This window comes from Amphiprion ocellaris, chromosome 19 (genome assembly GCF_022539595.1).
Source record: "Amphiprion ocellaris isolate individual 3 ecotype Okinawa chromosome 19, ASM2253959v1, whole genome shotgun sequence".
Taxonomy (NCBI): domain Eukaryota; kingdom Metazoa; phylum Chordata; class Actinopteri; family Pomacentridae; genus Amphiprion; species Amphiprion ocellaris.
The window spans coordinates 17,470,317-17,483,942 of NC_072784.1; the positions used below are offsets into that span (position 1 = coordinate 17,470,317).

The 13,626-nt window shown below is 37.5% G+C and overlaps 1 long non-coding RNA gene across 1 annotated transcript; it reads right to left on the reverse strand.

Moving 5' to 3' along the window:
* Positions 1-9,060: 9,060 nt before the first annotated feature.
* Positions 9,061-13,316, reverse strand: LOC129347647 (uncharacterized). The gene is made up of 3 exons (XR_008599845.1): positions 13,242-13,316; positions 12,246-12,346; positions 9,061-10,409 (listed from the first exon to the last, which is right to left on the reverse strand). It is a non-coding gene; the product is annotated as an uncharacterized LOC129347647 (long non-coding RNA).
* Positions 13,317-13,626: the final 310 nt, after the last annotated feature.

Here is a 13,626-nt window from a genome sequence, read left to right on the forward strand (position 1 = left end):
CAGAGTATAGCACGTCGTTCAAAAAATGTCATAGTATAACATGTTTCTCCAAAAAACATCATAGTATAACATGTCACTCTAAAAACGTCATAGTATAGCATGTCGTCCAAAAAACATCAAAGTACAGCATGTCTTCCAAATAATGTCATAGTATAGCATGTCACTCTTAAAACGTCATAGTTTAGCATGTCGCTCTTAAAACGTCATAGTTTAGCATGTCGCTCTTAAAACGTCATAGTTTAGCATGTCGCTCTTAAAACGTCATAGTATAGCCTTTAGTCCACAAAACGTTATGTCTCGGCTGTCTGAGGTAGGTGAGGAGCAACACAAAAACAGTCCAAATGCTGGTTTCCAGAGGGTTAGACGAGTATTTATTTGAAAGAGTAAGTTTACAACAACATAACATGTGACGGGGATAAAAGCAAATGGGTGTTAGTAAAATAAAAATAAACAGAACTAAAAGTGAACTTCACGTTGACATTGATGGGCATTCCAACCAGGAACAAAGTAAAAGATCATCAGTCCAAAAAAAAACTATTCCTGTTCACCTCTTAAAACCCAAAAACACATCGCAGTAGCACCCTAAACTAAAACTACTAATGGGTTTCCTGTTTTCTTTACTGAACAAGTCAAAGGTCCCTCTCTATCTCCCTACAGATCCATCAACTACTGGAACATATCTCCAAAGTTCTGCCAGGCCAGCTCAGCTTACCCTCAGAAGAAGTGCTGCCACCTGCCAGATGAAGGAGCCTTTTGAGAGGCAGCTGGCATCGTGATTGGACTGTACTTTGGTCTGTTCCAATCCAGCTTCAGCTCCAGAGACGGCAGGCGGGACGAGTCAACGGAGGCCGGGTGGACGAAGGCATGCAGCTGAGTACAATCCAGAAAAGAACAGAGGAGGAGTGCAGCAGCCCAGGGCCAGAACAGAGTAACATAGTACGTCTCTTAGAAAACATCATAGTATAGCCTTTGGTATGAAAAAACGCCATCATATACATCGTATATTGTACAAATAACAAGTCAAAGGAAAGACACATACATTGTAGAATTGTAGTAATTGTTGGCTGACTGATTTACTGATTATCAGTATTTTATTTTTTACTGATTTATGGTAATAAATACATTTAAAAATGGCGCTACTTTGGCTCTGAACCTTTATCTACCTGTGGTCGCTCTGTCTTCTGGAGTGATTTGATTGGTTATACGTCACGAATAAAACTCCTTTAACTTAACATCTCTAAACAAAACAAAAACGTATCAACAAAGTTTTCTGTTAGAGTTTGTGTTCTTGTAAGTTTAACTCCAAGATTATAAATACTTTCATTTACTGCAAATGAATATCTACTCCAAATGTCTCAGTAATAATCATTATCAGCCTTAAAAACCCACAAAACACCCCTCTATACTCGACCACACTTAGTACAGTCCGTTTCCCCCTTCTATAAATCTGCTTGGAATCTTCCACTTCCTGTTTGTCAAAGTGGCCTTCTACCTGGACAGGTTTTGTTGGAGCTCATGCAACAAACATTTTGGGTAACTGCACTTTAATATGGATGGATGACACTGAATTAGAGTCTGTTTTAATGAGACTGAGTTAAGATGTGTAGCTCTGTCATTAAATAGGAAATTATTTCTCAGAATTCACAGAGAAAAGTCTGAAATGTTTGCTAGGTTAGCATCCCACATGTTCTTTGGCTCAGCTAAAGCTAACTCTCTCCAACTTCTGGATCTTTTGAGTTGCTTCTTGTTAAAATATCTTGCTACAGGTGCTGAAGCACCGAAAGTCTGAGATGTTTGTTCAAAATAAGCTCATTCTCAAGTCTTATCTGAACTGTCCTCTTTTGTTTGAACTTTCCCTAAACTTAGGAGTTAATGACAGAGCGGCACATTCAGACTCAGTCTCATTTATGTAGAGATTAAACTTCAGTGTCATCCATTGATGTTAAAGTGCAGTTTTTGAAATGTTTGTTGCACATGCTCCCGACCAAACCAGTCCAGGTGGAAGACGATGTGAAGAGAAAGCTCCAGAGGATGAATATCACACATTTACGTTGGAAATAAATGTCCTTTAATTAGACATTGTCATGCAAAAGTTGGATTTCCCTTTAATGATGTTCAAATCTTTGAGTGTTTTGTTGATGTTGGTTTCTAAATCCTTTTTGACACTCGGCCCCAAAGATTAAAACCTTCTACGGCTCACAAGCTGCAACAATTCACACATTATCAACTATCTTTCTGACTAAACTAAGATAAAAAGTGAAAAACTGCCTGATTCCTGCATCATGAATGTAAATCTTTTTGGTTTTTATGACAGTAAACTGAATATATTTGGGTTTGACATTTTATAAACCAAAACAAGAAATGAATTACTGGAGAAAACAATCAACAGATTAATGGACAAAGAAAATGTGTTTTCCAACATATATGGCTGAATTACTCCAACATTACAAGATATATACAATTTGAATTCAATTTCATTTATATAACGCCAATTACAGGTCAAATTGTCTCAAGACACTTTATTTTTATATTTTTTGTCATATTTAAAATATGACAAAGTAAGAAATTTAAACCTCTTGACTAATCCAATTTATTATTTGGTTTTTAAGAGACTAATGGAAAATTAAAATAACTTTTTCCATTAAAACTAATAAACATGAGGTCAAATAGAAGGAACAGTTTTAAATACTGCAGTCCCATGACGACAAGAATAAAGTTTGTCAACAAAAACTAAATCTGCTGGTGGATTCCATTAAAGTCCTAATAAATGATAAAGTGTGATACTAAAGGTTTGTGGCGCTAAAAATCTCCAAGTAAAAATATCAAGTTGAACATGTGGATGGAGGCTGTTAAAAGTTGACCTCCCTTCATTTCTCTGGAGCGACTCCATGGATTTTATGGATGGTGGTTAAAGACCTGCTCTTCTAGTGGTCTTCCTTCTAGTCGCTGTATAAAGTCACTCCATCCTGGCCGACTTCAACACCTCTTCATGACAACTTGTTCTGCCTCCGACCTCGTGGAAACTCCAGAAACTCGGGAAAACCAGTGGAGACTCGAAGAACTCGTGGAGACTCGAAGAACTCGTCGGGCGGGGGAAGGTGTGGTGGGTGGTGGGGGGAAGTGGGGGAGTTGAGGGGGGAGGCCACCACCCACCGCCCCGCCTACTCTCCGCCCTGACTCCACCCAGACTCCGCCTTGGCCCTGCCCATGTGGTCACTTCAGAAACTACGATGCCAAAGGGACGACGAATTTATTTCTTTTTATCTGATCTGTAGCTCAGTGAGTTAAGGATTTGCCTATGGAGCTGCAGGTCGCTGGTTCAAGACCAGACCCTTCTTATACTTTATCAAAATCCTGACAAAGATGAACAAAGAATAGTGCCAGTGGCGGGTCTTGAACCTGCGACCCTCCACTCGGTAGTCCTCTTCTTATCCTCCTGAGCTATTCGCTCAGATACTAATTCTTCTTTTTTTTGCGCATTTATCATCTATTTTTTGCCAATTTCGAGTTTTTTTTTAACTCGAGTCGCGACTCGACCGTTTTTCTCAGGAGGTTGGGCTTCAGCCTTTGTGCTGGAGGGTGAAACCCTCAATTCCAAGACTTTCCAAAGACTCGAGACCTCCCGAGTCCTCAGGACCTGAGCTTTCACACAGTCTGAGGGCTGAAATTTTCTAAGTCCCACAGTAGTTCTCTGTTAGATTTAACTTTCACACAGTCCAAGGACTGATATCTTCTAAATTCCTGAGTAGTTCTCTGTTAGTTTGAACCTTCAGACAGTCTGAGGACTGATATCTTCTAAATTCCTGAGTACTTCTCTGTTAGTTTGAACCTTCACACAGTCTGAGGACTGATATCTTCTAAATTCCTGAGTACTTCTCTGTTAGTTTGAACTTTCAGACAGTTCGAGGACTGAAATTTTAAAAGTTTTTCAGTACTTCTCTGTTGGTTTGAACTTTTTGGTTAACAGAAGCCTTAAAACTTGTGACCATGAGTCTTGATTTCACATTTTGACCATCCATCTGAGTTCTTCTCAGACCTTCACCTGTGGGTTTTTTTAGAAATCCTCAACAAACTTTGATTCTCTTCACTGAACAGTAAAGTTTGTGGAGATCAGAAGGTAACATTAGTTTGATCAATGCCTTCAACTACTAGTAGACTTTATCTGGAAAGCAGTTTTCTTAAATGAGTTCTTAGTAAATCTGTCCACAATCAAACCAAGAACATAGAAAGAGGAAATGTTTGAAGAAACAACTTGATGTTTTCATTTCAGACTCGAAAACTTTGACCTTTATGTGTTTTTGCTCTTTTTGATCATTTTATTGTCTCTTCTGTTTAATTTGATCTTCTAAAGTCTAACTGGTGTCTTTTCAAATGTTTTGTCTTTGGTTTGATTCTCTTAAATGTTTAGTTTTGCTCTTTTTCTCACCTTTTATTTTCTAATGTCTGATTGGATTTCCAAATGTTTCGATTAAACCCTTAAGAATCTTTCTAAATCTTTCTTTTAAATGTTTTACCACCTTTTAATGTTTAATTTTATTTTTAAATGCTTCATTGTATTTTCACTTTAATTCCTATTTCAAGTTTTATTGTCTTTAAGATTTAATTTTCTAACTAAACATTAATTTTTTTTAAATTAAATGTTTTGTTTTTGAAAGTTTAATAATCTAATTTAATGTTTTGTATTTTTTTTAAATGTTTAATATTCTTCTTGTTTAATTGTATTTTTTAAATGTTTAATTATCTAAAACAATTCATCTTTAATGTTTCATATTTTTGTTTTAAAAAATTGCTTAATTTCATAATTACGTGTTTTGTATCTTCTGTTTAAATATCTAATTCAATATTTTGTCTGTTTAATATAATTTAATTGTATTTCATGTTTAATTTTCTTTTTAAAAGTTTTATTATATTAAATGTTTTTTCCTTTGATTTAATTGCTTTTTTACTGTAGTTTATTTCTTTAATCTTTTTTTCTGTCAAGATTTTAACCCCAACCTTAAAAATGAAACAAACCCTTAAATCACAATGAAAATACTTCTGTTGTCACAATCATGAGTTAGTCAATTATTCAGTTTATCAATTCAGCTTTATTTGTTTAGCACCTTTCACACAGATTACAAAACTAAACAAGCAAAGAGAAAAAACTATGCTAAAACTATGATTAAAATTCAAAAACATAAAAAAAAAAAAAAGATTTAACATCATTATAAAATATGTTGTGTCCAGGGGATGGAGGGAGTTTATTTAAAACTTCTTGGGCTCACATGGGAAATCATTTAAAATATAAACTTGATTTTCAGTCTAAGGAAACTGCAGAGCGACAGAAGAACCAACAATATCTCCTGTTTTCTCCTTTAATGAGTCGACTCTTCTTGGTGCTTTTCAGACCAAGCAACTAACAACCGACCATCTTCACAACCAGCTCAAACTCCTGGTACAGGACCTCACCACACGGGATCAAAAGGTTTCCGTCACATACTACCTCTAGAACTCACCTTACTCCTACTCAAGTCATAGCTGGCAAATGTTTCTTGCTGCTCTAAAGTATCTGGTCCTCCAGAATTTTCTTCTCAAACAACTCTCAAAGTGCTCTTTCTGCTGCTGTTGCTTTGATAGAATCTGTTGCAGAAACACCTCACTAAAACCACCATGGCGGGCGTCAATAAGACGTCCAAATGACTAACTCCGTTATCAAACACCAAACTAGCACAACCCAAACACTAAAGTCTCCTGCAGCCTACCAGAGAACCTCTGAGAACAGAGAATCAGGACAGGAACTCTTACCTTCTGGACGACCAACGTTCGTTCACAAAACATGAATACAAGAATGTGTCTGACCAAAAACTCTAAAGACTCACTTACAGCCAAGATAAAGACACAACTCACCTGCACCAAATCCACTAATCACTGCACACATTAGCACCAGGTGCTAACTGTGGCTAAAGAACCACATTTACCAAGACAACTATCCAGTACAAAGCCCTAAAACACACCAAGAAACACATTAAAGCCTATTTTACTGCTGGAAGCTGCAAGCCAACGCCTAAAGAACAAACTAAAGCAACGGAGCCAAACCCGGTTCAGTGGTGAACAGAAGCAGAGGAAATGTTTGGCTGCAGCCTCATAAAGCAGGAAGACACTGAGCTGCTCAGGTGTTCCTTGATAAAACACCTAGCTGCTCAGGTGTTCTGATAACACCCTAAGCAGCACCTGGACAGCCAATAGGAACACAGCTTACTGGAAGTCCAGAGGGCTGGGTTAGTCAAGGAAATTAGTATAATTTGAAGCAGAAAGTTCACAAGAAAGTTGAAAATCACCTTCTGATACCTGAAATCTCCACACAAAAGAACGCCTGAAACATGTCAAACTGGTTTCACTAGTAGAACCATCATTCTAAAAAACATCATAGTATGGTGTGTTGCTCAAAAAACATTACGACCCGGCTGTCTAGGGGTCGCCGAGGAGCAACACAAAAACAGGACAAACGCTGGTTTCCAGGGGTTAGGCGGGTATTATTTGAAAGAGGAAGTTTACAACAACACAACATGTGAGCAGAAAAAGCGACAGAGTCTGTCTTTAGTTCAGCTGAAAATATTAGTTTTTGTCTTTTTTATTGACCAAACTTTTCAGGAAGTAGATGAAGAATAATTGAAGCTCTCATGTAGAAGTCCAACTTATTTTGGATCGTTGTGGAGAGTTTAATCTTAGAGTTTGTAAAGCTGTTGAGTTTTAGAAACACATGGATTGGTTTGACATGTAATAACCGAGTCCTGAAATAAAATTTACAGTCGTGGATTTCTGTCATTTAATCTGGATTAACAAATAAACAGCAGCATAAATCTCAAACGTCATTATGAGGAGTCTAGATTGAGGTTTCTCACTTGATAAGGTTCAAAACATGAAATTTAGGTCGATTTAAAGGAATATTCCACCTTAAATCTTTGAATGTTGACCTAAAAGGTTTGTTTCAGGAAGTATTCCACCTACAAGGTCCTCAACCATCCACCTTAAAGGAACATTCCACCAAAAATCCTTGGACATGCACCTAAAATGTTGGTTTAACCGAGTATTCCAGCCTAAAATCCTCAAAGAGACCTGAGGGGCTGGTTAAAAGGAATATTCCACCTAAAACCTCAAATATAGACCTGAAAGGGTGGTTTAGAAAAAATCCTTCAATGTAGACCAAAAAAGTTAGTATGGAGGAATATTCCACCTGAAATGTAGACCTGAGAAGTTGGTTTGGAAGAATATACCATCCTAAACATCCTTAAATGTAGACTAAAAGACGGTTTGGAAGAAAATTCCACCTAAAATCCTCCAATGTAGACCTAAAAGGTGAGTTTAATGGTATATTCCACCTAAAATTCACTACTGTAGACCTTGGAGGTTGGTCTGATGGTATATTCCACCCAACATCCTGGAACATTTACCTAAAAGGTTGGTTTAATGGTATATTCCCAGAAGAACCCTTGAACATTGGGCTTAATGGTATATTCCACCCAAAATACTTGTACATATACCAAGAAGTCAGTGTAAAGGAAATGTAGACCTAAAAGGATTGTTTAAAGGAATATTTAAACTGTTATTTTCATTATTTAATAATCTGTTATCAGTCAGAACCCTGGCAAACTTATTTTCATCAGTTTTTTAGTGGAAGTCACAAATAAAGGAGCTCTTGGTTTTTCCCGGCGTTACTGAGTCCAAAGCTGCTGTTTCAACACAGAACGTTCACATGCATCCACAAACCTCTCAGCACTCAAACACCCACAGACAGGAGGCCGGCTGGACCGAGGCTCGGCGGCGTCCTCAGACCCACGAGTCGGGGAGTGCTGAACTTGTTGGTCCGGTTTGAAGGCCTCCGTGTGGTCCAGTAGAAGTCCACGTAGTCGGTGTTGGCTTTGAACCGCAGCGACTGGCCCCATCAGGTGGACCGGCCTCGTCCTCGTAGGGCTCCTCCTGTCAGCCCTTGAGGGGACCACAGGAAACATTCAGTAGCTGTTGGAGTTCTTCCTGTCAGGCTCGTGGTAGACGGCTCTGAAGAATCTTGTACTAGTCTTATCTGGAACAATCTACACCAGCCTAAACTGTTAACACAGCAGTGTAAAGAAGCAAACACACAGCATAGATTAGGACTCAAACTAAGATTTATTTTAGAAAACAAATCAACTTAGAGGCACTTTGTTCATATACATGTGGCTGAATAGGAGGCCGTCCAATCAGATTTGAGGTCTTCACTCTGTAGGTTGTTTGTTGGTGAGACTCCTGGACCTCCATCAGCTGACGTGGATGTTTGATGGTCTTCTTCTCTAGTGCCTAGATGATTCATCCATGAATTCAGCAGCTACAGACTGAAATGAAGGCTCATGCTGCCGTTATTGAATTCCTGTTCCAGATCAAATGTTCAGAGCTCACCTTGCATGCCAGCCGTCCTGCTGTCTGATAGTTTTTCTCATTGTAGTTCTTTCAATAAAGTCTTTTTCCCTCATGTCAGATGTGGTGAGACTCTTTCTCAGTCTCTGCAGACGTCCCTCATTGTGCATCTCCAGAGAAGAAACAGAAAACTGCATCACTGCTTCAGCATCACAAACGCTCTCCAGCATTGAGAGTGTTTTTAGGAATTAATTCACTCGAGTTGTGCTCTTTGAATTAGAGGAGCAGAAAACTTTACAGCTGTCAAAGATATGACGCTCCCACTTTCTGGATGTCTTTAGGAAATGAAGTTCATTCAAATGAAACACTTGAATGTATTGCTGATAACGCTAATCTAAATTACTGAAGAAATCCAACATAAAAACCTGTAAACTCTCAGGCAGCTTTTGTTAAAGTTTGTCTTAATTCTATCATCATGTTCTGGAACCAGGACTCTGCAGAAGTTCCTTCAATCAGATACTAAGTGTGAGTTTCTCTATTTAAGGCCTCAGGTTTGAACGTACAGCAGAGGATTACACAAGGAGTGATTTTAATGTTTAAATCAGGTCCAGTAAATGTTTGAAAGTAAAATATGATTAAAATTTTGATTAGATAGAGATTGTGTGTCAAATAATATTGTAGAGAGTCTCACTTAAATATATCCAAATGAGTTCAGTGTATTTACATTTTATAGAATATTTGATTTCTTAATCTCAATACTGTAGGGTCTGACCCTAAATATTATAATAATGATGTCAATTTAAATAATATTTTAGTGCAGAGTCATAAACTTTAATCAGCTAAACTTACATAATAAATATCACTGTACAATCTTAACCTGAACATTCATATTATTGAAGTAAATTTACATAAATCCTGATATTCTAGAGTCTTAACTGGAATATTTCTAACATTAATCTTTTTGTATTGTGCTGATAAACAACAATAACCCGACTTTCAGATAATATTTATTGTCTGTGATTGTGAGACTAAATTCCTCCACATCCTATAACTTTACCTGCAGAAGCTGTAGGAATAAATAAAAATAAAATCTGTTCATTTCCACATTATGCACATTTATTTATTCTTAATATCTCAGACTGAATGGTAGCTGGCAGTAAAAACAAACTCATCTGCTGGACTGAATTTCCCAAAATGGAAACATGGACAGAATTTAACACTCATGTATCCATGGCAATGTAAAAGTCTCTGCTTCTTACCAAAGTTCACAACACAAGTAAAGATTTGAATGTAAAACTTCAGGGATGACTGCTAACCATAAGTATTCTGATCAATACTTCATGATCAATATCAGGACAGATGTTACAACTCCAGCTGTTACATTAGACTGCAGTTATTCACAGAGAAATTAAAACATCACATTCCTCATGAAAACTAGATGGGACTTTTATTAAATAAAGTGTTGGTGAATAAACAGTGTAAAAAGTGCAAAGCAGCTCCATTAAATCAGGAGATGTGAGACTTCCACAGCATGGATCACCATCTGCTGTGTTGATTCATAGCTGAATGTCAGAATGAACTGAGAAAATGAACTGAAAAGCTGCTTTGAGCTGCAACATTACGGTCTGACAATCCAACACCATCACAGTTTTCATCTGGTTGTTTTGCTCCAACATGCTGTGAAGTTCAGTTTTCACCTGAATCAATACAGAGATTCTATTTCCAACCAAGACTGGAATAAAAATTAGAATGTTATGAGGTTATTAATGCAACTAAATCCTTTCAGATGGAAGGATTTACTTCTATGTTCTAATTCAAGTTTCAGTTGGAGCACATTGCATTCACAAAGAAAAACAGCGAAACCTTCATAGTAACATTTAATAAACCTAAAGCTTCCCTGTTGGTACATTGGTGGAGTTTGTTACTGAGCATCTGAACCTTAAATCCAGTGAGAGGACCATCTTCAGTCCAGGCCAGTCAGAGAACTTCAAGACCTTCCATCAGCTGGACCAGATGTGGCATCATCTCCCTCTGAACATCTGGATGACAGGAGAAAAGACAGAAATCAAACACAGATCACAGAAATACAATTTATTCACTTTCATCATTTTATAAAAGTAGCATGAACTTTATTAAAACTTGACAACATCAGTAATGAAAGTAAATGTTTTTATCTCGTATTGAACCTAAATTTAAAGTCAATTTTAATGACAGTTTATCCTGAGAGTAGTGAGAATGGAGCTTTTCTTTCCTTTTTAGAATAGTCCCTCAAAATATTCTGTTTATTATTGGCTTTAGAAGCATTTTTTTTTAACTTATTTTTAGATACCTCAGACTGATGCACTTTGCTGGTTTGCAGATAATTCCATGTACAATGACAATAAAGATCTTCTATTATATTTTGCTAAAACAAGAACTGCAAACCTTCTCAACCATCTCTCAGTCTGCAAAATTCCAACAGCGACAAAGAATTAGCTGATGTAGTCATTATAATCTTTACTGAACCAGCCCAGGAATTAATAAAAATCTGTATATGGATATGATTTTCTCTGATGAGACCACTATGGAAGCTGTAGTAATTATTAACTATGCTTTGAAGGGAAAGATTGGGTCTTCATTCAGGTGGATAAAAAATGCTCTCCCTTAAAAAAAAATAAATAAAAAACTGCATACAATAAAGTAAATCTCTTCTGCACTGCACACATACTACACTTTTGTATAACTCTGGATGTCAGAGTAAAGGCAGACAGATCCACCAATCAGCCACAACATTCTGACCACTGACAGCTGAAGAGAACAACATCCATCATCTTGTTCTAATTCAACGTTTTGCTGGGAAACCTTGACGTTCATGTGGATGTTTGACATGTACCACCACCTAAACACTGCAGGACAAACAACCCCCTAGTCTCCATGGCAACAGCAGTCCTTAATGCAACCTGCCACCCTCAGCAGGACAAACTAAAACTACTCAGGAGTGGTCCGAGGAACACGACAGAGCTAAGCTGTTCACCTGGGTTCCACATTCCCCACATCCAGATCTCATTGAGCATCTGTGGGATGGTCCAGGATCAGCCTGGTCTAGGTAGGATCCACCCTGCAACCCACAGGATCCACAGGACATCCCCAGAGGTTCTGATGAACCACTGGGTCAGAGGAGTTTTAGCAGCATAAAGGGACCAACACAGTATTAGTCAGGTGGTCAGAATGTTCTACTGTTATATTGTCATGCTGATTATATGATCAGTAAAGGCTACTATCAATTATAACGTCCACATTGATCAGGGGGAAAAAAACAACTCAGTTCATTCAGAAACTGTGGGGTTAAACCTAAAAACACAGACCTCAACAGCAGTTTGTTTCAAAGTAGAACACCAGCCGGTTTTCACCAAAGAAGCTTTCAGAGCAACAATTAAATGACAGTTTTGTTCTCAATGAGTTCACAGAGTCAGCCAAAATAATGTACACACATCAAGAAAATAATTTTTTTTATAGATATTTCATTTGTATAAGTACTTCTACACATATAGATTCCTCTTTCTAAGTTTGATCAAATCACGATAACTCTGTGTCCTGTTGTACGATGTTTTCCCAACAGATGGCGCTACCCTCATGAATGGAGCATCAACAAGTGACGTCTACAACACAACAGAAATGTCTGGAAGCCAGTGGCCACCACTTTGAGCACCTCTTGTAATTGTAGAGGCCAAAGATAACTTTTATTAATCTCGTGATGCCTGAATAAATTTGGTATTGAAATATTTATGCAAGTTTTTCTTTTCCTGATGTGTGTAAACATTATTTTGGCTGACTCTGTATAATGGTTTTCTGACAGGTCACCAGGCAACATCTTTTTATAATAATGACAAACATACCTGCATTCTACAGGAGTGATTTTCCTCATGTGCAGGTAAAGATGTGTGAGGAGCTTTGAGATGACAGGAGCAGGAGTCATCCTCACTAATTCAGCTTCCACCTAGAAACAGAAAGACCACAAACAAACACACTGATATACTCTCAAACGTTCAACCTCACAGCCTCAAAATATCTGTTTAGGAAGTGTTGTGTTTCTAAATTCTGCTGAAAGCATTGACAGACATTCTCTTACAAAGTTGTGTAAAAAGCAACATGTCCTCTGAGCTACTGAGAAATCTTCCAGAACAAAGTTTCTACGTGTAAATCAGCTCAACAAAAACTAAAGCCTCAGTCAGAGATAACAGGTATCGCAAATTATAAACAACTTTCTTTGTTAACTCAGACTTTCTGCTTCAACCTCACATAAAAAGGGGAGTTTAACTCATCAGGTGACTGAAAATGAACGGCTTGTGCAGTTCTAGATCCAAAAGCAGGATGTTTCCTCTCATGTTTTACTACAAATACATGCAATAATAAATAAATACAATGGCTGGTTGTTAGTTTATTAATGTTACTTTATATACTGGATTGAACTTGAGCAGTGGAAGAGAGAAGGAATTTAATGAAATTTTGGAGATTCAGAGAGGTAATGTTGCGCAATGTTAAGTTAAGCGTGGTTTAATTCAAACCAGCTGAATGTTAAACTTCAGTGCAGCTCAACGGGTTTCAGTTAACCTTAAAGTAAAATAACTTTTTTAAAAGCTAAAACACACAGCAGAGAAATACAGGTTGAGAAGTCCATTCTAATAATGAGGACAGCTGCAGCAGCAACTAACACAGGTGTTCAGCGGTAAGTTAGCCACCTGTGTTAATTAGCCCGCTAGCTAACTTAGCCGCTTAGCTAGCTAACGCGTCCGGACCAACTGCTCAAACACGACAAAACACAACTCTTCACAAGTCGCTGACTTAACGTACAACAAAACAACACTACTGGTTAGAAGTATTTATCTTCTTACCGTGTTTTACTCCAAAAACAAGGTCAACAGCAGCCAGAGACGCTACCAGACGTGCCGACCATAGATATACATAGACTAGATACCCTAGCGTGCTGTCTTCTATATTATCTATGGTCTGACCAAGCACTGCTCTCTTGCTCCGCCCTCTGAGAATCTTGTTGTCGTTTGGCTCCACACTTGCTGATGACCACTTCCGGTCTCAGAAAGTGAAAAAACGGACCTTTTTTTCATTTGTCTCTTACTGATTTTAGTTTTTTGTTATTCTAAATATAAAATGAAAATCAAAGCATTTTTAAAATTTCGTATATCTCTTTTTGATCATGAAAAGGAAAAATACCTTGTATTTCAATTTTAATTTTTGTATTCTAAAACGAAAATCAAATAA